The sequence below is a fragment of the Protopterus annectens genome, chromosome 4.part0 (genome assembly GCF_019279795.1).
Source record: "Protopterus annectens isolate FY-2018-M chromosome 4.part0, PAN1.0, whole genome shotgun sequence".
NCBI classification, from domain to species: Eukaryota; Metazoa; Chordata; order Ceratodontiformes; family Protopteridae; genus Protopterus; species Protopterus annectens.
This window is the reverse complement of record NC_056733.1, coordinates 1669548764-1669570998: the sequence shown is the minus strand read 5'-3', so window position 1 is coordinate 1669570998 and position 22235 is coordinate 1669548764.

Below are 22235 nucleotides of genomic sequence, written 5' to 3'. Positions count from 1 at the left end.
TATTTTAATCTAAAGAGTTATAAATGTCCATTTTCTAGTCAGCTACCCTTAGCACATATTCTTCATATCAAGCTCTCCCTCCAATGCAATGTAATAAAACAAGACATCTTTTATCTGTAATATAATCATTTAATCTCTCATCAAGAGACATTATTGACTCTTACACTCTTGTTCCATCATTGCTGAGTTTTCCTATGAAATGAGCTTTGTCAGGTTTATACTCGAGACCATTTCTTTGCTGGATCACTGTGACAGAGCCCACCCCACAAAACCTGCTTTTCTCAAGGTTTCACTTCCCATGTTCTCACAGTACAATAATGTTTTTTCCACTGAACTGCTATTTTAGTTGTGTAATACTGTTCACTGCTTCATCAGCATCATCTCCCTATGTAGCATCATTTTCTTTTTCGTTTCAAGCCTATAATGTCAATCGTCTCTCATTCTTCTCTGTGAATGCGCAATGTGTTCATAGGTTCATAGGTGTTTACTAGACTATTGACCACAAGGGCCTTTTTAAGCCTAGCCATGCATCCCAAATCTCTGACAAGTTCTGACACCCTTGATAATTGTAAACATGGGCCTGGGAGATGAGCCGTTTACAGATTACCTGTGTCCATTAGAGACATACGTGCCAAACCAGGGATGTATTTCTGGTTTCCCATCCAAATGTCAAAGTTGCATATTGAAGTGTAAATCATTTATTATCAGACTCACTTTCACTTACCCGTCCAATCTTTTATGTTTTTCTTCTCTTTTTCTGCTTGCAAAAATACAAAGCATTGCCAAAAAAGGGCTTCATTTAAGACACTTCAAATCAGGTGAAAACCAAGATACCATGCTGTAGAAATGATCTAGTAAATATGTATATCAAAAGTGTACCCAGACATTAACCACAATGAAATGACGTTTAACTCAGCAATGGCAGACTAACTTCACCATCTAGATTTTAACCTCTATTTCTCTTATTCATTCAGACTGATGAAGCATCTTGCCAGAAAGCATAGTAAAAAACAAAGGACAGCTGTAGGATGCATATCTTTATGCCAAGTTAGTCTCTTTTTCTTGTTGACACTGTGTACTTTATCAGAAAAAGCAACAATGGGAAATGAGGCTTCCTTGGAATGAAAAAAAAAATCTGACAATATATAAATAAGAGTCTTCTAACAATGCCCAAAACAGCAAACACTATCAAATATGGCACTTTTTTATGTTTAAAAATCACTTTCTGTATTTTATTTCTGCATAAAACACAGATACCACGATAAATCAATATATGGTATCCCAGCTGAGATCTCTTTTATAAGTAGCGTAAAGTTGACAGAAGTCAAGTAAAAATAAGGATTACATAAACTATGTGACACTTCTCATCAAAGCCTAGAACAAAAGCAATCTGTTGATGTTCTTGACTAGAAAGTGGTAGCACCTGCGCAAACCCCACAATCATCCTCTTTAATATACCCTACCCCAGCTACTTATTTACGTTTCCTTTCACTATGACCATTACACCCAGATCCAGATACTCAATACTATTCCTCTTAATTGCACTCCTACCTTTGCTGTCTATACCCTATGTCCTAACTAAATATGAACATCTAACCTTGACTAACTTCAACCATCCCTTTAAACAAGCTTCTCTGAAAGACCTGCCACCTTATCTAAACTACATTAATATTACCTCAACACCCTCCTATTTAGTGCCAAAGTTTCATTGTTTAGTCCACATTAACTATAACAACCCAAGAAAACAAAATACACACCCTGTGAATTCCTAAATATCATACATAGGACTAAAAATCTTAAACTTCTTGATGCTGATATCAATGCCAACCCTGGCCCCAACACCACAACCACCACTAACCCCCATAAAACAAGTCACTCTTCTTCACGAACCTTCACTAAAGCATCCAACTGTCTCCTGATAGCTCACCTCAATATACAGAGCCTAAACAATAAAGTTGCCCACCTCCATGCCCTCTTAGATGTTCACTCCTTTGACATCCTTTACCTAACAGAAACCTGGTTAAAACCTGTAACACGGGACAATTAAATCACCCCACCAGGATATAATATCCTGAGATTAGATCAAATAGCCAAAAAGGGTGGGGATGTAGCAATATTACATAAAGCAGAGTTGCAAGTAAGACCAATAGATGTGCAACCACCTTCTATTAGCAGCATTGAAATTCTTATTTCTAAACTCCAAATGAACATCTATAAATCCATCTATATAATATGTGCCTACCTCCCTCCAGATAACAATATAAACACCCTAGAAAATATCCTTTCCTGGCTTTCAACTAACTACCCACAGGAATACATTGTCCTGGGTGACTTTAATATTGACTGGAACACCTGCATCCCAGCCAACCAGACTACCTTTATGGTTTTTCCCAAACTTTTACCTCCCCCACCAGGATCCATAAACCTAACAACAAAGAAACTACTCTAGACTGGATACTGACAAATAGTCACCCCCTCTCATATAAAGTCGGTATCCTTCCTGATGATGTCAGTGACCACTCACTGACCTACATAATTAGGCAAAAGATCAATACTCATAAACCAACCTTATATAAAACCATTTGATCCAACAAAACGTTAACCCTATTAACTTCCAAACTGAACTGAAAGCATGTGACTGGTCACCCCTAAGATACCTCCAATTAGATGAAGCAGTATCCTACTTTAATGCCAAATTCTTAAAAATCCTGGACTATCATGCCCCATCCCGCTCAGTCAGAATCAGGACTAAAACTGCTCCATGGCTAACAAAAGAGACAAGGCACAAAATTCTACTAAGAAATAAAATCTGGGCCAAATGACGAGCAACTAAAAACCCAGCTGATCATCTAACATTTAGACAGCTGATCAGCTGTTTCCATTTCTTCTGCTAATGCCTTTAATACCTTCTTTACTGATGCAGTCTAAACTCTTGCTGATTCATTACCTCCTGTTTGCACACGTTTGTCATCCTCCTTGACTACATCTACCCCCTCATTTCATTTACAACCTGTCCCAACATCCCTCATCTGCACTCTTCTTCATAAACTAAAACCTTGTACCCCCTCAGCTGACCTTCTACCAGCAGAATATCTACAGATAGCTGCATCAGTAGTAGCCTTTCCTATTTCCATCCTAATAAATAGAACCATTACCGAAGGAACAATCCCATCTATCTGGAAAGTCTCCCATATTATCCCACTGGACAAAGGGGGCAACTCAACTGAACTCTCAAAGTATAGCCCAATAGCTTTACTCTCTCCTTTAGCTAAAATAATGGAAAATTTTATCCACCGCCAACTACTAGACCACCTACTGCAGAATAACTTACTAGCTAACTGTCAGCATGGCTTCAGGCCTTACCATAGTACCACCACAGCCCTCTTACCCTTTTCCGACTGTATTAACAATAACCAAAACAACAATACACTATCCTCAGCACTCTTTATTGACCTTTCAAAAGCCTTTGATATGGTCAACCATCAGCTTCTTTTGAATATACTTAAGTCTCTCTCATGAGATACACAGGCTTTACAATGGTTTCAATCCTACCTTGGAAATAGGCAACAAGCTGTGCTTTGGGAAAATAATGTATCTTCTCACCTTCCTATTACTCTAGGAGTCCCTCAAGGTTCTATCCTGGGCCCTCTCCTTTTCTCAGTTTTCATCAATGATCTTAATCTATTAATTCTTCAAGCTACATGTATCCAATATGCTGATGATTCCACACTAATATGCTCGGCTACCTCTACACCTAAACTCCAGTCCATTACCCAAACAGTGCTTAACATAGTAGAAAGCTGGTTCTTACAGCACAGCCTCCTCCTGAACCCTAAAAAGACAAAACTACTACTCTTCACTCCCACACAAAGGTCCCCCCAATTGACTTCACAGTTGTATCCAATGATGGCATTGTCATATCTCCTGACCCAACTACCAAGCTCTTAGGGATAACAATAGACAATAATCTTAGCTTTGACACACATATTAACACAACAATAAAAACAGTTAGCAGAAAATTAGGCTTCCTCTATAGGATTAAACCCTTCCTTACTCCAAAAGCTAGAACTATTTCCCATACCCATCTAATTTCCACCCTCCTCTATGCCTCTCCCATTTATACCAACCTGTCAAAAAGCAACCTTAACAAACTACCTACCTCCTACAACAATATTGCCAGATTTGCTACCAGTGTCTCATTTAGAACTCACCACTGTCAAAACCTAAAGCAACTAGGTTGGCTGGAACTGCATAATAAACTTCAGATTCAGCAACTTATTATTGCCCATAAAATCCTCTATCTTCTTAAAAATACTCCTATACTTACTAGCCTTCTAACCCCCTACAGTAACATGACAACCCTTCACTCAGCCAATAAAGTACTAGTATCTACAGTGAAATCCAAAAATAAGGCTGGTGATTCTTTGTTCTCCAACACTATTGGCTAATCCTGGAACTTGCTTCCCAAGGACTTCTCATCTCTCTCCTCAGTGAAACTGTTTAAAAAACAACTCAGAGAATACCTTAATAACCACTGGTTATGCCCATGTAGTAACCCAGACTAATCACACCACCATTTTCTCTGAACCCTACCTATATAACCATTTGCAATTTAATTCCAACTCTCTCTATTGCCTCTGAGAGTAGACCCACCAAAGCTAATTCAGTCTTTACAACTTTCTCTTACACATGGATCCTCTTCAAATTATGTACAGGTATAGTCTGCAGCTTGCATTATTAACTTTTTTTCACATAAAAATATCTATAAAGACATTCTTAATCTTTCTTATTACATGCTACCTTAAAGTTGCTATGCTACTGTAGGATAAATTGGATGATTCACTGTTAAATACTGTACCTGGAGCTACTATATTTGTTAGTGTGTTTTCATTTCTCTTTCTTATTGTGTGCTGCTTTATAATTGTTTTTTGTTTTTGTTCAATCTCTTTATTATCTGCTACTTTAATATTGTTATTTTGCTATATAACATTTGTATTCTTCACCTTAAAATAGTACTGTGCCTAAATTTGTTAAACTTGTACTTATCTGTACCTGAAATTGCTAAACATTTTTGCTTATGTGGAGCTTTTCTCCCCGGGCCTCTGCTGAAAATGGACATATAACCAGTTAGACCAGCCCGGTCAACAAATATAAAATAAATAAAATAAATAAAAATCAGAGCATAGTGCAATGTCTACTAAATGACAGACACTTGTAACTTCAGAAATAATAAACAACCTGATGTGGAACTGATGTGAATAGAAATTCACTTTAGTTATGGACAAGAAAAGTACATTATCTCCTAACACTGACATTCTTAATGTCCCTATTAATATATACTGCACATGTTGTTGTGTCTTTCGGCTTTTCCCAGTTAGGGGTCACCACAGCAGAACTCTGGTCCGCTAATGATTGGCAGTAGATTTTTACATGCCGAGTTGCCAACCCTGACGCACAACCTTCAACGAAGGTACGCCCATTCACGCACGTCTCCACACAGAAGATGCTCTAGCTGAGAATCGAACAGGACAACGTCTTACTGTGAGGCGACAATGCTACTGCAGCACCACCACCGCCCATACATTTGACAAAACTGCATTCGACTCTTCTGAACATGAGTTTGTATTGCTAATAACTGAAGGATAATAAGATTTGGATTTTTAAAGCTACTGCTCTTTTTTAATTTTTTTTTTTTTTTGTTGTCCAGAGGCATAGAAGACAAGTGATGAAACACATATACCTGAAGTGATTTATTTCTTCAAGAATCTAGTGTGGCCTTGCTAATATTTTTGCATGCTATGACTGACAGACATTTTCACTAAAACTCTGAATGTTCAGTTAGAACTCCAAATATTAGCTGCTTTGAATGTATTGGTTTGCTCTTGAAGCAGTCTGTAATATTAATATGTTAAGCTGACCTTTAAAGGACGTGCTGACCCCACATAGCAAGCACTGCTGCTCTTCATTAGGCATACTCACAGTTAGATATGGTTCTTGTGTTGGATTAGCCAAAATGCATTGTCAACAACCCTGAAAATAGTATATTGGAGCACTGCTTCTCAGTTAATTTGTTTTAGATATATTCAAAAAAGTAAGAAATCTACAAAAGGACAAGACAGTATGCCACTAAAAATGAGGTTTTTCTTTCTACATTGGGCTATTGCTCATCAGTATGTAGTAGCAGCTAATAAAGACTAAAACCACAGAGAATGACATATTGCATCTCAGCTGGCCTACTCACAGGTAAATTTACCATTAAAATTGTTAACTGCAGGAAAGACTCTACTCAAAACAAGTTATAAGGTTATAGCTTATGTGCACTGCCAAGAAAAGAAAGCACAGATGCAAGTATATGCACCAGTAGATGTAAATTATGAACATAAATATTCATTACAGTTTATATGTTCTAACAAAAATATGCAGCAATGAATGTAAAAAAATAAGATGGAAAGAAAAAAAATATGCATTTATGATGTGATTGTCTCAATAAATGCACAATCCTATTAACATCCAGCACCATCACTTAGAGAGTCTTCTTTTTATTTCCTTATACCAGGCTGAGCAGCAGCTAGCTATTCTGCAATGAAGACCAATTAGCATTGGTTGATTACACCTCATAACACTTTGCACATGAGATGGGTGCCCCGCTTTGCCACATCTTATCTACACTATTAGTATAGGATAAATAGATTGAAAAAAAAAATAAGAGCCTATAGATAAAAAACAAAGCGGACTGTATGTTTGGGTGGCTCAGTGGTGCAGTGTTTAGGGCTGTCACTTCACAGCAAGAGATTCTGTGGTTTGATTCTCAGTTAGGGTGCCTTCTGGGTGGAGTCTTTTTGTCCTGCCTGTGTTTGCATGGATTTACGTCCAAAGACATGCATCTGGAGCATTTCTCCATGGGCTGTTGCTGAAAATGGGCTCTGTCCCAGTTAGGCTTTCCTCGTAAGCAAATGTTAAATAAGTAAAATTAAAAATGTATGCATGATTGATGTCAATATATATAAGTAAATTACCAGTAAGTAAACATGCTTCATTGAAAAAGCTTACCTGTCTGTGTGTATATATATGTAATTATTCAGCAATGTTTCTGTTATGACTTGGTAGTTTGCAACTCTGCAAGGACCTAAACTGGCAAGTACAGCTGGTTGTGAATTCAACCTGATCTAATTGTTTATTTATCTACTGTCCTTTGTTTACCCTGAAGGTCTAACTGGGCACAAGTCCCATATTCAGCAGAGGTCCAGGGAATAAAGTTCCACATAAAATACATTTATTTACAATAAGCAGCAGTGAAAAATAAGCATTTTTAGCATTGCCTTGAAGATAATATTGAGACATAGATTGCAAATACATTTAGCATACACTTTTGATGCTATATTATTACACAAGTCAAAGACATATTAACATATATTATCTGAAGATACAAGTGCAATGACAATGTTCATACTTTCTCTACGTATATTAATATAAATTAGGTTAAATGTCACTATAGTAAGAAAATAAAATACAGGAGGACGTGGAGGAGTATAAGCAGAAAATAATTAAGAAATACATAAGCAGAAAAACTAATAGTTGAAGGATTCAGCTAACATCAGATAGGTAAGGAAATGAGATGGGTAAGGAGGACAGAATTAAGGATACAGGTTAGCTGGCAGAGCAGTATTGGGATAAAATGCAGAGAAAAATAGACAAGGGATAAGAAAGGTGAGAGAGTCAGGCTAATTGATAGAGAGATTGGTAATGGAAGAGAAACAGAATGACAGGTGGATTTAGTTAAGATGGGAGCATGAGTATAACCATGAGGAAATTAGGTGTTGTTTTAGATTGTGTTTGAAATATGTGTTAAGGTTTTCTTCTTTTAGGATGGTTGGGATGGAGTTCCAGTGGTTCACAACATAGTTTCAGCAAAGTATGTCTCCTGCACTGCTATGAGACTTGATATTGGTCATGCGATATTTGTTCTGTTACCAGAGATTCCTAACAATGGAGTAATGTTTGAGAATGTTTTGTAGTGATGGGCAGATGGTGGGTCTGTGTGTTATTTTGTGGGCAGTAAGCAGATGGGGGTAGGTAAGGTGATTATGGAGTATGTGCTAGTGTAGGTGCTTCAGTAATAGGTAGTAGTTTGAAAAGATTGGTAATTTGGATGCAAACATAACTGCTTTTCTTGTGAGCCATGGGGTGGGGTTAGATTTGGAAAAAAAATATGTGTAATTTCTTTGTAAGCTCCCCTGCACCTCCAACCCTCAAACTTATATATTTCTTGCTCTATCTATATCTATATCAATAAATGTATGAATGTGCATGAGTGTATTTATAGTCAAAAACACAATATCAACAGAAATCAAAATGACCTAAAAAGACTGAAATTCACATCTACACACACACACACACACATATATATATATATACATATATATATATATATATATATATATATATATATATATATATATATATATATATATATATATATATATATATATATATATATATATATATATATATAAACTGCACCCCCACACATGGGGGAATATTCCTCCCAGTCCTCCTGCTATTTATATATATCAATTCCAAGATTGTACAACAGTGGGCAAAGGGTAAATTCCAAATCCCCGCTGTAATGCAACCTCCTATTAATTAATAGTGACTTTCAGAAATCATCGGTGCCTGCATTACAGATGTTCAAAATTCTGAATATTTGACCAAGGTCCTACTTCCACTATCTATATCTATATCTATATCTATATCTATATCTATAATATCTATATCTATATGTACACATGAATACACACACACACACACACACACACGTATATATATATATATATATATATATATATATATATATACACACATGTGTGTGTGTGTCTGTATAACTTCGAACATCTGTCATATTACTAAAACAGTCTGAAACAGAAAGACTTGAAACAACATAAAATCTATGTTTTTTTGGCTGCTCTGTTCTGGACATTACTAACACGCTGTTTCCCCTATGTATGCATGGGTGAATAGTGCCAGCCTAGTTCCCACAAATGAGTGAGCCCCAGCTGTAAGGAGCCATGCATCTTTGCTAGTAATTGGCACAAAAATTTCCTCTACCTCAGTGAGCCATGCAGTTCCTTTATCCAGCAGTCATATACTATCTGTATTGAGGGCCTGCACTAGCATTTCACACACCTCACTGGTGAACTTTTCAAGGAGTTGCCCACTTGTGGGGCCATACCAGTATCTGCAGATGTGTAAGCAAAACTTGTCAGCCAGTGGCTGTGTATGGTATGCTGATATATGCATACAGCTATAGACACAGCCTATCCCATATACATGCTGTTGTCAGCTGTGGTTAGTGCAATGTACAACCACCTTATCAATTTATGTGCTTTAGTCATGTTGGCTCACATGGTCCGAGAACCTCACAACACTTGCAGCATGCCTTTCCTATGGTTTCCTGTCTTCTTGGTCAATTACACTCTACCGCAGGTGGACAGTGGAGTGCTACATCAATGTCATGGGTTACCAGTTACACATACACCATAATATCCACCTTCCATGCATTGTCATCCATTATACTGTTTGCTTTTTCTGTGGCACTTTACCAGAAAAGGCTCCTTCCATTTTATTTTCCAGACATGTAGACCAACACTCACAGACAGTGACTAAAGGTAGAGTTGCCTCGATCTACATCAAAAATAAATATACCTCAAGGCTGGTCAAACATGACAATGCGCTTGAGCTCTCCACATTTAAATCACCATAGGTAAAATCCATACCACTTCCTTGCAAGCTATAGATCCCCCTCTATAACCCTGGAAACCCATAACACACATTTAAACTTCACACCACAAGTTTAGGCCAGATGAATTCACTCAGTTTAGTACACAGACTGATTTATTAAAATAAAAAAATAACTTCTGCAGTAAAAATTAACAGCAAAACTTCAAACTCTTATACCATTAAGAGCAAGTAACACTTCTCTGATGCCTCGGCTTTCAGAAAAGCCTTTTCAGAGTACATCTTTCTGCTAGTAAGCATACACTTAAATACATGCATTTAATCAATTAAATAATCATCCAATTAAGAATTCACTAAAAAAGTCAACTAAAAAGGTTAACTTTTAATATTCCTTTTAACCTTCTTACATTAAATGCTTCCAAGAGAATTCCCTGTTCAAACCTCTTGGAAACATTGTATCATATTTTAAAGTAAATATTGCTTTCTTCATTCTTAAATGTTCATTTTTTCATCAGTACTAAACCTAGTATTTACTTGTTCCAAAACAGTTGCCATTGTGAGTCTCCATTATGGTGTTCCTTAAAGTGCGTAGCTACAGGACTCTGAAATCTTTGCTTCTTGATGTCCCTTATGTTCTCTTTTAATCTTGCAGAAAAACTTCTCTTGCTCTCTCTGGAACCAATTATGGGAAGTTTTCCCACCTGTGAGGTTTAAATACGGCCAATTTTCCATACTTTTCTGTGATTGGCCAGTTTTGAAAAGGCTAAGCTATGGGCACACCTGCTTACCTAAGGTTGGCAGTGCTTAAAGAGGTATACTACTAGGCAGATTGAATTGGCTCCCCTACACATTGCCTACACTTACTAAGTTGAGCTGTGCTGCGGTTAGCATTGCTTAATAGTTAATTAGCATTATATTTGCCTTTTGGCAGTGATTTATTATTCATTACAGGTTATATATGTGTCTGGTATCCGTGATTCATGTGTACATACACTGTACGGGGTCTTGGGGACTTCTACACTTTATTACAGTGAGACCTGAAATCTATGCTTACTGCAGTAGTCCAGTTCACATATTTATGTTCTGTGGCAGGTTATACAACATCACACTGTACAAAGTTTCAGTTCACATATTTGGTTTGATTTCCTGTGGTGAGGATTAGTTTGCTGAGACCTCATTTATATGTATTGCTATGATGGCTAAGTGGTTAACTACTGTGACTGTGGTGTACAGGGTCCTGAGTTCAAGACTTGCAGAAGCTGTTTGTTTTGTTGCTGGGCAGAACACGGGTCATTGGGTACAGAGTGATTAAGGCACTTTAAAGCAGTTGTAAGCAGGTGTGCACAGGGTTTGAGCAGAGCTAAGCAATACTAACCTCCGGTTACAGTTTCTTACACTCAGTTAGCTTCTATTTTGCTTAATCTGTGCAGGCAATGCTTACCCCCATGCAAACACACTTAAACACACTTACTAGTGAGGCTAACTTCCCTCTCCCTACTCTCTCCTAACCTTTAACCCTTCATTTTGCCTGAAAACTAACTTCTACCCTGCTTCTCTTCCCTGCTGTCCTCTAATGCTCTGACCTACTTCTACTATCTCTCCCACCTCGTCTTGACTGTCTTTTTTCTTCTCCTCTCTTACTTACTGACTCTTGCCTTGTGCCATTATTTTCTTTCCTTCATACTCCTTCTACTTCTCTTCCCTTCCGAGCTTTTACTGTAATCTACATGGCTGATGCCTTACTGCATAACCATATGTATTAGGTAAACTTGCTTTGAAATCAACAGAACATTGTGTATGAGTTTAAACTTTTGAGTTCCTTTAATGTATGCTGATTTTATTAACTAGTTGATTTAAATGTATATTTTTATGTGTAAGTCTTTATTAACAATTTGTCTATCTGTCTTGCTTATGTTATGTGTGGAGCTTTTCTCCCCGGGCCTCTACTGAAAATGGACATATATCCAGCTAGACTAGCCCGGTCAACAAATGTAAAATAAAATAAAATAAATAAAATAAAATAGTGCTTATATATGCTTACTACTGTTTATTTGTGCTTAAACCTGTGTACTAGTGCCTTATTCATTATGACACTGACACTTCACATGTGCATTTAATGCAGTACTCCAGTTCACATATAAATGTTATTTAGTAGGTTATACAGCAAAAACATTTAAAAAAATGTTCATATACAGATTTAATAAATATAAATGCTGGCAGGCAGAGTTTTACAGGCACAAATCACTCAGGTGATGATAAACCAAAGGTGTATTTAATGATAAAAATCCACAAGAAAAACAAATAAAATGTGAGCGCTTTCATTAAACAAGTGTTAACTTCATCAGACACCATTAAAATGTAAGACAGCCATTTATATAAATGTAAAAAAAAAACACTCTGTCCACCAGTGCCTTTTGGTCACCATGTTAATGTTAATGACTCCTTCATTAATCTAAGCACCCCAACACCAGTGGACTCTGTTCAAAAAGCAGGTATCTATACAGTGGTTTTTAACACCAAAAAGACTTTTCAGTACACAGTTATTCTACTTTATGTATAAATGAAACTACAGTTGACTTATTGTTTAAGGGAGTGTCTTTTGTACCTGGTAAGAGATTTAATGTTGTAGACACTATGTTAGATCTGAAACTTTATTTAAGAAAGTTGAATTTGACCTTACTACATGGTACTAGATCCCAAACTAATGTCAGTGAAGGCAGCATTTTTAAGATCAGTTCTACGTACAACCCCCCTTTGCACCTGGAACTAGCAATATATGAAAAAGTTTGTGAACTAGATCTGTATAATTTAAATAAGAACAAATACAGGCCATCTCAAACACTTTACAACATGAACCAAAGTGAACATGATTGTTTAGTGGAACTGCAAGAACATGACGTCAGGGTTATGAAGCCTGACAAAGGGGGAGGGGTTGTAATCATGGGCTCTTCCACATACAGTGACAAAATGTTGGCAATGTTAGACACAGGAAATTACACGGAAGTGTCCCTTAATGAATTAAAAGCAGCATATAGGAAAATCTACAGCCAACTCACTGACATATTTCTAGAAAAAAGAATCGACCTTTCCTTACATAACTATCTTAACATAATTACCCCAAGGATACCAGTGTTCTTTGGTATTCCCAAGATCCACAAGAACCTATCAGATCCACCTATAAGGCCCTTAGTGGATGGAAGACACTCCATTACCACTGTTTGCGCCCAATTTTTAGACCATGAGCTGAAGAAAATATTGCGTAATGAAAGCCAAATTTGTAAAGACTCCTGGGCTTTTTTAGAACAAGTGAACAAAACCAGGTATGATGCAAGTGACATCATGGTCACTATAGATGTAAAAGACCTGTACATGGTCATCCCACAAGAAATTGGCCTTGAGTGGGTGGGTGACCTACTGTTGTTATACAAAGTTAACCAGGAGAAAATTAGTCTAATTTTGGAATTATTAGAAATTGTTTTTAAGAAACTACTATTTCTCCTTTAATGGCAGGTACTTTTTGCAGACCATAGGAGTGGCAATGGGTTCAGCTTGTGGTGGGGCATTTGCAAATATGGTAATGGCATATTGGGAAAGAAATTATGTATTTCAGTCTCAGTACTATTCTAAGGTCAAACTGTATTACAGATACCAAGATGATATCAGCTTGATATGGAATGGGTCACTGGTCGTTTTGGAAGAGTTTTTTGAGATACCTTAACACCACCACTACATTCCTGCAGTTCACTTGGGTGATTAACCTGGATTATATGAATTACCTTGATGTCCACTTATACAAAGACACACATAATAAAAAGTATGCTACTAGGATCCACAGGAAAGAGACCTACTCAAACTCGTTCCTGCATTACACTAGCTCCCACCCCAAGCATCAAAAGAGGTCAGTAGTTAAAGGGCAATTAGTTCGAGCAGCCCGTATGATCTCCAGAGAAGAAGATTTTCTTATTGAATGGGACAACTTAAAAACTATTTTCTTGAGGAGGGAGTACCCAGCAGACTTGCTCAATGAGCTTATGCAGGAAGTAATAGGTAAAAGAAGAGTAGGGCATTTTAAGCCCATAGCTGGGGAAAACACACTAGACAACAGCCCCTCTGAAAGTGAAGAGGGGAGACCTGAGTTGGAAAAAAGTTCTTTTTGTAGATCTACGGTGCTTACATTCAACTCTGACTCATACCACTTGATGTCCATTTTTTATAAGAACAGGGACATTTTAATGAATGACCTGTACATCAGGGCACAAATAAGAGAAAGACCTATAGTTACATACAGAAGGGGCTCAAACTTAAAAGACCTTCTTAGGAAAGGTTCTAACTACACTAGAACAGGATGTGTAGGGATGTACAAATGTGAGTCTTGTAACTGGTGCCACAAGGTGAAATCATGCAGCAAATTTACAGTGAATGGTATAGACCATTATGTAAAAGGTAAATATAACTGTCACTCCAAGGCAGTGGTCTACATGGCTACATGTGACCAATGCCTAGCATTTTATGTAGGCAAAAGAGAAAGGAAATTTAACGCCAGAATTTATGAACACAACTATGCCATAAGAAAGAATAATATTAATAATGCTTTAGCGAGGTATATTCAGGACAATACTGGCCACAATTTCACATTTAAGGCAATATACCATGTAGACATCAGTGACAAAAAACCTTGGGGACTTCAGTTAGAGTTAAAGGAGTTAAGGTGGCAAATCTTACTACAGGCAGATAGATGGCCAGGGATAAATGACAGGACATCCATCTCTCCTGTATTGAAATTAAAAGCACTAGAAAGGAACAAAATATCTCAAAACATTTGTTAAGCACAAGCACTTTTGTATGTATTTGGCTTTGATAAACATTTTAGCATTATGTGAATATTTAACATGAGATTTTAAAAATGACTTTGGTTTTAGTTTTATCCTATTTAGAATCATTCATGACACAAGTATGAGACTAAATTTATCTTTTAATTACAAGTTTTAGTTGTATTTAAGATGCAACAGTTTCAACTGTAACACAGTCATCAAGGGGTTAATTAATGTTCTGTCTCAGTGTTGCTTAGCTAGCTGTCACTCTTTGCTTACCCAATCAGAGTGTTTTTTATATGTATATAAATGTCTGTCTTACATTTTAATGGTGTCTGATGAAGTTAACACTAGTTTAACGAAAGCACTCACATTTTATTTGTTTTTCTTGTGGATTTTTATCATTAAATACACCTTTGGTTTATCATCACCTGAGTGATGTGTGCCTGTGAAACTCTGCCTGCCAGCATTTTTATTTATTTAGTTTGTTTTGCTGCTTCTGTTTTTTTGAGTTTGTTCTTATACAGATTTCACATGGAAAATGGTATGTGCTGCAGTGGGACTTGTACCAGGAATGCCTGCTTGTTAGGCGGATGCTCTGACCACTACACTATTGCTGTGCTGCTTCATTTGCATATATCTTCCTTGTTATCCTCTTTAGCCTTTTAAGCTGCTTTAACCGTAGCTAAGTGATGGGCACACCTGTGCACCTATGATTAGCTGTACTCGGAGTTTAAAAAAAAATAAAGGGGTTTCTTCTTTTTATTTTTATGTCCTGTTTTTGTTGTACACATGAAGGGCTGTTGGTGGGGATATGCGGACACCTATGAGTGATCTCGCTCATTTATTTACACTTTCTGCTGTTCTACTTTGCAGGGGTGTGTTTATTCTGAGAGCTCTGCTCCCAGACATGCCCCCTGCACTCGTCCACGCTCCGTGTAGGATTAGGAGTTCAGGCAGCGCGCCTTCATTTATATGTATGACGCACTGACGTCCTCCTCCTAAACGGATGCTTCCATGCAGGACTGGACTAGTCCTGCACAGAAAATTAGTAAATCCGGGGGATAGTCTTCATCATGTAAATAATGTAAACAGTGGATTCATAATTGATAAAAATAGTTTGCATTGAGAAGAAAACCTGCTGCAGCTTTAAAACTGAATGCAAATAATTATGTAAATAAATCTTATTTTCTATTATTCTCTATGTAGCTGAGGATGTATTGCTGAAATGTGTACACACACACACACACAGATATATATATATATATATATATATATATATATATATATATATATATATATATATATATATATATATATCACACGTATATATATATATATATATATATATATATATATATATATATATATATATACATAATTTGTATTGTCTATATTATTGGAACATTTTTCTTCCAGATTCACTGAAAAGAGGCATCTTCAAAACAAGGCAAGCCGGGTAAACAAATGAAAATAAAATAAAACAAAACAAATAAACCAAGACACTCATCTTTTGACAAGTTTTAGCAGGTAAAATGTAGTCTGGTACATTATAAGACATTATGAACTGGTACACACATCACAGGCAGATTATTCATTCATATACATGCAGCACATTTTTAATTTTGCTATATGTTCAATTCTCAAATTTCTCTAGAAAAATGCTACAGAATCATATCTTCTCCAAAAGTTAATGAAATTATGAATCTTTCATTTAGCTAATGCATACCTCCCCAAGGCTCTTTCATTCTGTACACAATTTTGCCCCATGTCACTGTAATGCATATTTAGTACTTTAATTCATGTTTTAATCTGCAGCAATTTTCACCAAGTCTGAAGTAACAGGTGTGAGACAGCTTTTGAAGAGTAACTAATTGCAGATATCTATTTAACCCTTTTAAAATACTATTTATATCTTAGTCACAAATAAAAGTGCTACCATAAAACAGAAATGCTTTTGGTCAATGTCTTCTCAAAATTATATGCATACATTAAGGGTGTGAGTCACCATGTTTTTAGCAATTACATCAAAGGAGTATTTTAATTATGCATTTCAAACATGACCCGAATCAAAAATAAATGAGCATAGCCATCCAATGGCTAATCAGAAGTCAAGGGACAATGTGATGTATAAAGGGAATGAATCTATTTTTGAAACCAGCAGAGACTACCTACTGTTCAAATGCTGTTTAAATAAATAAGTGATGCACTACTAACCTTCTCACATCCAAACAGCAAGCAAAAGATACACTAAAAATGCAGCAGGTACATTGCAGGTGTGTCTATAAACATGAACTACCTAGTTTATAATTTTACAAGTTAGTCTTATAACTAAGTCATTTTGATTTTTTTTAAGAAAGTAAAGCATCGTTTAAAAGACAGTTATTTCCCAACATTATTGCAAAGGATCAAAGGCTTGCTGACTTCTGATTCTCTATCACCCAAACTCAAATCCATGTATGAAATAACATGTAAAAGCATTTTCAAAAAAATAAAATGATCCACACTGCACACCCTATTTGTAAGGCTCTGACAGCATGATATTCACAGCATGATCTGTATGGGTTTGCTATGATTTATTATTAAAATTTCTGTCCATTGCAAGTTTAGATTCACAAGGCAGAGAAATAATTCTAAGAGCTGCTTGAAACCAAAGAAAATGAAAATTACTTAAGCAGGGGTAAACATAATGCACAATAATGAGAAGTGTGAATCAAACACATGACATACTCAGAACATGTCTCATATGAGGCTCATAAGCCCTGGTACTATCAAGATGAAGACAATATTGCCAACTGATTTATTGACCTCTTGTCTGATAAAAGCATCCAAGCTGTTCAGCAAGCACTACATCTTGTCAGATTGCTACAAACTGAAATCTAAGCCATTTTACACTGTATATAGAGAAGTAGCTGCTGAAGTGTTTACTGCATACATTATTAATGAACAACTTCTGCAAAATGATGGGCAAGACTCATTTGTATCCAATGCATCAGTGAAGAAATTATGTCAAATATGACGTCATACATAGGAATCTGTTTGTCAGTCTATCTGTCTATCTATCTATCTATCTAGATATTCTTTTTATTCCCATGCTGAAATATATGTTTCTCCTACTTCTTCATGCTTTATACTTCAATGGCCTCAAGAGTTGCACATTTGAAGTTCATTGCCAGAAATACCAGGTACACTAGAAATGTTCTTAAAATTGTAATGCTCTGGCACAAATAGTGATATGCAGCATTTACTAATTTGTCTATTTAGTTTTGAGATATAGTTTAACGCACTGATTCAAAAAACAAAGATTTTCAGTCACAGCCCAGCACAAAGCAAAACACATAAAAAGTTTAAGTTGTATGTATGACACCTTCAGCAGTTGGTTGAAGCAATATATCTAAATAAGCTATCCTTGCATAGATTCAGGTTTAGGATGAAAACCAATAATCACCAGAAGAGGAATAACATTTGCCTTCACTAGAGAACAGTCCTTTGATATAACTCCTCTGAGACAAGGAAGTGGGAAATGGGCTCTGGATTAAAAGTAAGTGGATAATTGCTTAATACATAGCACAACTAACCAGTAAAATAAGATGAAAGTCTTTAAGACGGTCTGTAAATATACTCATACATGCAGATGCATTGTTGTTTAATCTGCAATTGAGTGCTACCTTTTCTGTGCTTTTACATCAAAAAATTCCAGGATCATCCATCTTATGGCAGAAGGTGTTTACCTAATCTTTCTGAGTTGGGAAGCACTCCAGGAATGCTTATTTATTGGTCAGTTTTTTAAGCTTTTTGCTCTGTTTAAACAGAAAGAGCTTGCAATGCCATGGACTCACTTCCATAGAGCACTGCAACATTTTTTTTTCAAATGCTTCAACTGCATCCATAGCCATTTTGACTAAGATAAGAATTTTTTTTTGATTTACTGTACTTAGGTTGATACTAGGCTAACTGCCCCTTGGGACCATTTTAAGCACAGCCAATTACCTCATGAGAGAATACAAACCCTGCACCTTTTGTTTATAAGGTAAACACCTTAACCCGTATGCCAAACTCCAGCCTTGTACTTGTTTTATCCATGATACTCACTGTTTTTCCTGATATTTCAGTTTTGTGGCAAAAAAACATAATTTTTCTGTTTGTTGGCTTTTTCTAGTTTTGTTTACCTCTATATCTTCAAGCAGAAATGATAAGTAGCCAGGGACTTACTTGTTTGGTAGTTGTCTCCTGTTTAATCTATTTTGTTGTGTTTTTGCATTAGAAATTTCCAGAATCAACCATCTTGCGTGCTTACCTGGTCTCTTGGAGTTTCAAAGCACACAAGGGAGCTTGAAGTATAATTGTTTATTGGTTAGATGGTATAGGAGTCAGTTTTTAAGCTTTTTTCTCTTCTATAAATCAGTTGAGTTTGAGTGGAGCTGCCCACTCTGCAGTAGTGGTCAATAGTACACTGTATAGTAGCAAACACCTAGACAGCAACATTCCCTGTAAAGTTAGGATTAGCGGCAAAACCTGTTAAACAGCTTGGCATTGAGCAGAATTAAGGTTAGAGCAGCTAGCCTATGCATCAGATAGCACTACCATACCCTAGCACTATACACGTTCTTGCCCTTAACCTCAGAAACTTGTGTGAATATAGAATACTACTACCATATCTTAGCACTATATAACATCTTGCCCTTAATCCCAGAAATTATTTTAGGAGACCCTTGTTAAAACCCAATTCATAATCCTAAACAGCCCACCCTATTACAAGACTGGACAAAATGGTTATGCAGTTCCTAATGTCTCTGTGGCTGACTTGTCAGATTTGGGCATGCTAAGTCAATGTATTGTCTCATATGTTTAGATAACCAGTTAAGCATTAAAGAAAATAACACACTATACAAAAGATGTACATATACAACTTCCTTGTAGGTAAAAATCTTGTACACAAATGAAGTTGCTAAGAATACCCACACTACATCTTTAAAACATGATGTTCATCACAAAGACATGTTGTCTTTTGCAGCGACACTTAAAAGAAACCTTCTCAAATCTCAAAGACCTCCAAAGCTGCCTAATGGCAGTACTGCTCTTCAGCAGTTACTAAAACACACACCGAAAGAAACACCAAACATATCACATAAGCCTACACACAATGGTGTGCCAAGAGCCAAGTCCATAAGGCAAGCATATTCTTTACCTAATACTCTTGTCATTGGCAGCTCCAGTGTGTGACATTCACTAGGTTAGACAAGGAGAAGATAATGGTTATTTGTCTGTCTGGAGCCAGGATTTGCAATATTACACACACCTCAGGTACCAATATGATTTTGACTTAGTCCATGTGGGAGTAACTTTTTCGGAGGTGCCCCTCACTGGATTATATGAAAAGAGACATAATAGATCTCTCAGAATTTGTGTCACAGACAGGTACAAGCCTGGCATTGAGCAGCATTCTACCTACATCTAGAATGATGTCATGATGTGAACATGAAAACTAATTTTAATCATTGGCTTAGTTTCTGCTGACAGCCACCCCTCCCAGATACTTGAAGCTGTTAACCTGTTCCACTGTCTTCCTTTCTATCTCAAATATCAGCTTCTTGTGATTTCCCCCATTTGCTGCCTTTAAATCTATCTTATCTATACTCATTTACATCCCATGTGCCTTCAGGTTTGCTTTCCACTCCCCTATTCTTTGCTGAAGTTCTTGCTCAGAGTCTGTCTGTAAAGCCTCACCATTTGCATGCAGCAACTTTGTTGATCTGGTCTCCCTGACCTGTTTGCTAATATAGTCCATCACCTGTATGAACAGCAGTGGGCTCAGAGCTGAACCATGATGCTCAACCACTCCCACTGTGAACCCGTCTGTGAGACCAAACTCTGGTCATACTTGAGTCACTGGGTCCTTGTACATAGCTTACACTAATTCTACCAATGTTTCTGGGACTTCAAATCACTGCAAGACTGCCCATATTAGCCTTCATGGGACCTTGTCATATGCTTTCTCTAAGTTTAAGAATGCCCAGTTGGATTCTTTCCTCATCTCTAGCTTCTTTTCAACTATCTGTCTTAAGGTTCAAGTAACAAATTCACCACCATAACAGGAACAGGCAAGCAAAACCTGAGGGTAATGCTACTCAATACTAGAAGTCTAAATTTCAGAATGCACTCACTCGAGGCACTACTTAAAATGGAGAACATTGATATCTGTGCAGTGACTGAGACCTGGTTCAAGGCTCCAGAGAGCACCCCTGCACTACCAGGCTATAACTCATACCACACTTTTCGGCCATCTAACCTGGACCGAAACACCAAAGGTGGGGGGTTTGTCCATATTCATTAAGGATATCCACACCTCCAGGCAAGTTGCTCAGCATAATGCATCCGAGGTTATCCAAGTGCAACTAACTCTTGGCAAAACTGCAATCCAAATTGTAGCTTGCTACAGATCCCCCACCATGCCCCAGGAGTCCCACTCCTCTTTTCTTGATGTACTGGAAAATATTAGGGTTCACCCAAACACCCTAATAATGGGCGACTTCAACTACCCCACCATTAACTGGGAAAACTACTCATGTACTAACTACTTAGCGCAATGCTTTCTGGAATTCATAAACTCCAATGCCCTAGATCAACTTATCCACACCCCTACCAGGGGCAACAACATCCTAGACCTAGTCATTACCAACATGAATGACTGGTGTTCCACACCTGAAGTGAACTCCTCATTGGTCCGATCTGACCATAACCTAATCACCCTTGATATCCACATCTCACCCCCACCCCCCATTAAGGAAACCACAGTAAGAAATTTCTCCAAAGCCAACTTCATGCTTCTTAAGACAGAAGTAGTGAACTTCATGACACCCATGCAGATGGACAATACAGTTACAACTGCTGAATCCTACACAAATGTGTTCTATAAGCACCTACATGAGTGCATGGATCATGCTATCCCAAACAGAACCAAGATGCTATCCTCCAAAAAAAGGAAGCCAATCTGGTGGTCCCCTGCCATAAACAAACTGTACAACAGAAGGAAGAAACTGTTGCAAAAGAGAGTAAAATCCCATGAGTGCAGGAGCTCCCTGGTCAGCCTCAGTAAGAAGCTGAGATCCCTTATAAGATCTTCCAAAGCTAGCTACGAAAATAAAATTGCCACTAATTCCAAGGACAACCACAAAGCATTCTATAGCTATGTCAAGAATCTCAATGGCAACACCCAGATCTGCTCTAAGTTACAGCACAAAGGCATGAAAATTACAGAACCAACATCCTGGCAGAGAGGTTTAGTGCTAACTTTACCCCCCCCCACCCCCTAAAGGGCCCATATCTATACAGGAAGAATGCAGAGTCCCTGTAATCACAACTACGCAGGTGAAAGCTGCACTCTCTAAAGCCAAAAACACAGCATCCATGGGACCAGACAACATCCCAGGCTGTGTTTTACATGAACTTCAGAATGAACTGGCTCGCCACTTAAGCACCATGTTCAATAATTGCCTCGCATCAGGCTCTGTGCCCACTGAATGGCACACAGCAACAGTTATCCCACTCCACAAAGGGGGAGCCACCACTGATCCCGGGAACTATAGACCTATTAGCGTGACGAGCCTGGTCTGCAAAGCTATGGAACGTATCAACATGGAACTCATAAACAAAGACACTGGTAACCTCCAAACTCTGGATCCCACTCAG